Raw genomic sequence first — 5,214 nt, 5'->3', positions numbered from 1 at the left:
AACGTCAAATGAAACTAATTTAAAATCTGGATTTAAAGGTCTGCCATTAAGTTTAGCAACTAAATCGAGAAGATAAAGGTAATACCACAGTAATGTTGAATTATAATGAATACAAAGAAAAAATGAACAATTTACTATCTGACAATAGCACATATACATCATTAAATAAAGATCCACTGAATAAATTAACTAATGATATACTAGGAGTCTTTTAATAAATCTAAAAAATAAAAAATACATTGATGAAAGTCTATATATGTGTTGGCGCTAACCGCCTCTCAGACAACGCTCCACTATGCCGTGTCCTGATTGGACCATCCGGTTGCGGACAGGACCTGAGGCCATCCATCTTAACTCTTCTCCCTCCTTTTCTGTTCTCCTAAAACCTTCGCATCTTTTGTCTTGACGCACGTTATTCGCTATACTTTCGTGTGTGTATTTGCATATCTGTATCACTTGATATTAATAAATATTTCATTGTTGTGCGTGTACGTTCACTCTGTGCTTTCATCCTCGTCACACAAGCTCAACAGGTTATGGGCCCAGCTTGGAAGCGCAAAAACGCAAAACAGACACAAAAGTGAATCTTAACCAAAAACTATCGGCAAAGCGGTTAAGGAACGAACAATACGAAAAACGACAATGAACACTAATCTGACGAGAATTGAAACTCTCAGCAAGGAGAACTACGACACGTGGAAGATGCAGATGGAGGCACTCTTGATCAAGAACGACGCATGGACGTACGTCAACGGTGAATGTACTAAACCGGAATTCAAACAAAACGACGATAACTCGCAAAGACAGGTCGACGCATGGACTAAGAACGACAACAAAGCAAGGTCGGACATCATTTTGGCGATAAGTCCATCGGAACTAAAACAGGTAAAGGGATGCACAACCTCGCGCGAAGTGTGGATCAAACTTGAGAATATCTACCAGTCGAAAGGGCCTGCGAGGAAAGCGACGCTATTGAAGCAATTAATATTGCAACGAATGGAGGACGGAGACGACGCGCATGAACACATCCGTAAGTTTTTCGATACTGTTGACAAACTTAACGAGATGGAAGTAGACATTAACCCGGATCTATTAGCAATCATGTTACTATACAGTTTGCCGCCAAGTTTTCAGAACTTTAGATGCGCGATTGAGTCTCGGGACGTGCTTCCAACGCCAGAAATGCTTCGCATAAAAATCAAGGAGGAAAGTGACGCTCGTAGGAATGATTCGCAGACAACGATGCAAAACGCCTTACTTGTCAACAAACGATTTCAGAAACGTCGAAATCAAGGTAACGAATACAATAAGAAGGGCAAACCCACTAAAAGCGAACCTTTCAGATTTAAGTGCCACCGATGCAGGAAAATCGGCCATAAGGCAATCGACTGTCGCGGCAAGGGCGAAACGGAACAACCTTCTGCGAAGAAATCAGAGGATGTCAGCCTATACGCCGTCCAAAAGTCGTCGTCGCAAAACGCCGCACTTCAAGCGGAAACCGGAAACAGATACAGAACCTGGTGTCTAGATAGCGGAGCTACGTCTCATCTTTGCAAGGAACCCAACGCCTTCACGGAAACGTTCGATCCTGGACACATTACTCTAAATTTAGCCAACAACGCATCGACGGAAATAAAGGCGAGAGGAACCGTGGCCTTCCCAACGACTGTAATCGGAGAAACGAGGAACATTCAACTAAGGGACGTTCTGCATGTTCCGGATCTGCGCGTCAACTTAATGTCAGTTAGCAAAATTACTCAGAACGATTACGAAGTGATCTTCAGAAGAGACGATGCCGTCATAGCCGATCGTGATGGAAACATTAAATTAATAGCCAGGAGGCATGGCGAATTATATTACATTCACGAGAACCAACGACCCACCTGTAATGCGACCTCAGAATCCCCGAAGGAACCGTCGAATACCCTAGCGGTTTAGCACCGACGACTCGGGCACTTAAATAACAAGGATATCATCAGTGCGCAACGTAACGGAATTATGAGCGGGCTAGAATTCAAAGCCAGCAATGACGAGAAAACGTGCGATATTTGTGCTGAAGGAAAAATGGTGAGGACACCATTCCCGAGGAAATCCAGCAGGAAGACGGAACCACTTGAGCTAGTACATTCCGATGTTTGCGGCCCCATGCGAGTGGAGTCGAATGGAAAGGCTAACAATAAGTACTATGTCACATTCATTGACGACAGTACCAAATGATGCGAAGTGTACTTTATGAAGTCAAAGGACGAAGTCCTAGAAAAGTTCAAGGAATTTAAGAATACCGTCGAGAATCAAAAGGATAGAAGGATAAAGTCCTTACAGTCTGACAACGGCCGCGAATACAAAAATAACGAGTTCGACCACCTTCTGAAGGAATCCGGGATTATCAGGAGATTCAGCATCGCATATACCCCGGAGCAGAATGGCACCGCTGAAAGAAAGAATCGAACCTTGAACGACATGGCAAGATGTCTTATGATACAGTCAGGTCTACCACCGTCCTTCTGGGCGGAAGCAGTATCAACGGCCAACTACATCAGAAATCGATGTCCTACGAGCAGCCTAAACGGTAGAACTCCATACGAAGCTTGGATCGGAAGGAAACTGGACATCAGTCATCTTAGAGAATTCGGATGTAAAGTCTATTGTCTCAATAAAAAAACCCGGAAACGGCAAATTCGATCCCCGCGGAAGAGAAGGATTATTTCTCGGATACTCCGAAGATTCGAAAGGATACAGGGTGTGGATACCGTCCAAGAGGAGAGTTGAGGTTACTCGAGACGTGAGTTTCTCGAAGATGCCAGAGATAGATCTACGGAATTATGAGAGCCTCACTCCAGAAAGTACCACCCAGAATATCCATCCCTCGGAAGAAAAGGAAATAATCTTTGAAGTGAACCCGCCGACAGGCTCAAACGAGCCAGAACCGAATAATCGAGCCCCCGAGGAAGAACCGACACCAGACAGAATCGGACGACGCAGTTAATGAAAATCAATACACAACCAATCACGGGCCATGTACGTTAGATACCCCCAGAAGGGTCCCCGGACGCCCAAGGATTGAACGCACGGGACTCAGAGGACGACCTCAGAAATTGTTTCACTTGAAACATGCAGATGATCCTGAAGGCCTTGAAGACGAACATGTTTCTTTCTCGGAAATCTCTACCAGAGACGCACTGTCCGGAAACGACGCAGAGGAGTGGCTCGAAGCCATAGCCACGGAAGTGAAATCCATTATAAAAAATGACACATGGGACGTGGTCGAATGTCCGCACGACGCCGACGTAATTGGAAGTCGTCTGGTAATAAGAAATAAGTACAACCCTGACGGAACAATTCAAAGAAGAAAAGCTCGCCTAGTCGCCAAAGGCTACGCTCAACGTCCTGGAATACACTTCGATCAAACATTCGCTCCGGTCACTTGAATGAGTACTATCCGACTATTGGTCGCGCTCGCGGTGCACTACAAAATGTCAATTCATCAACTTGACGTAACAACTGCCTACCTGAATGGTACGATTCGAGAAACAATATATATGAAACCGCCTGGACACATCTTGGAATCTCTGGAATTCATACTAGAAAACGAGACGAAGGGTAGCGAATTGTACAGAAAAGCCGAAGATATAATACGGAAATTGAGATCCGGAAACAAAGTGTGCCGTCTAAAGAAATCACTTTATGGTCTTCGGCAAGCAGGAAGGACTTGGCACGACACATTGGACAAATCGCTAAGAAAGTACGGAGCAGTTCCCACCAATGAAGACCCCTGTCTATATCAAGTCAAGACGGAGAGGAACTTGATTCTAATAGCAGTTTACATGGACGACCTAATAATAGCCTCGAACAACATCGAACGGATGGAGACATTCAAGAGACAACTGTCCGAGGAGTACGAAACGCGAGACCTCGGCGAGGCACGTTATTGCTTAGGAATAGAATTCAGCCGAGACGGCGACAGCATTGCTCTGCACCAACGAGGATACATTATCGATACTTTGAATCGATTCGGAATGGCAGAATCGAATCCAGCACTCCCATTGACGTCAATCAGAGACTAACAAAACTGAACGAAGCACCCGATCGTGTCCAATCGAAGCATCCTTATCGGGAATTGGTCGGTGCGCTGATGTATCTTGCCACATCAACTAGACCGGACCTGGCTTTCTCGGTAAGTTACCTAAGTCAGTTCAACGATTGTCACGACGAAAGTCACTGGACGGCCGCGAAGCTTGTTTTACGTTACCTACGTGGAAGCTTGGATTTGGGGCTGGTGTTCAAACCGTCGTCAAAGCCTTTGGAGTGTTACGTCGACTCTGATTGGGTGAGTTGCTCGATCGACAGGCGTTCGTACACTGGTTACGCCACCATACCGAACAGTGCAGCAATATCCTGGGTAGCCAAGAAACAGAGGACAGTAGCCCTGTCCTCAACGGAGGCGGAGTACATGGGACTCACCGAGGCCTCCAAAGAATCCATCTTTTTACGAAGCCTCCTGATAGAATTAGGAGCCGATCATCTTGCCGATATCGTGATATACAACGATAATCTGGGAGCCAAGAAACTCTTCGAAAACCCAGTATTTCATTCTAGAACTAAACACATAGACGTCAGGCATCACTTCATCTGCGAGGCCCTAACTGAAGGCCTAATCAAGGTAAATCACGTATCTACCGACGACATGATATCCGACGTCATGACCAAGGGGCTACCCGCCTCAAAACACTCAAAATGCAGTCAACAGCTGGGACTCAGGACCATCGGAGAGACACCCGGATCGCGTTGAGGGGGAGTGTTGGCGTTGACCGCCTCTCAGACAACGCTCCTATACTTTCGTGTGTGTATTTGAATATCTGTATCACTTGATATTAATAAATATTACATTGTAGTGCGTGTACGTTCACTCTGTGCTTTCATCCTCGTCACACAAGCTCAGGTTCAACAATATGTAAAAGATTGTTAATTACGGATGGAGTTCTTCCTAGAGTCTATATTGCCGAAGATCCATAAAACTAATTTTCCACTTAGATTAATTGTAAGTTGTATTAATAGTCCCACTTTTCCATTGGCTAACTACCTAAAATCTACTATTGACAATAGCTTAAAGAAATCAAAATTTGGGTTTATAAAAAATAGTTTTGATTTAGTTGCTAAACTTAATGGCAGACCTTTAAATCCAGATTTTAAATTAGTTTCATTTGACGTTGAATC

The sequence above is a fragment of the Trachymyrmex cornetzi genome, unplaced genomic scaffold (genome assembly GCF_001594075.2).
Source record: "Trachymyrmex cornetzi isolate Tcor2-1 unplaced genomic scaffold, Tcor1.1 scaffold91, whole genome shotgun sequence".
NCBI lineage: Eukaryota > Metazoa > Arthropoda > Insecta > Hymenoptera > Formicidae > Trachymyrmex > Trachymyrmex cornetzi.
This window is presented reverse-complemented; position numbering follows the sequence as displayed.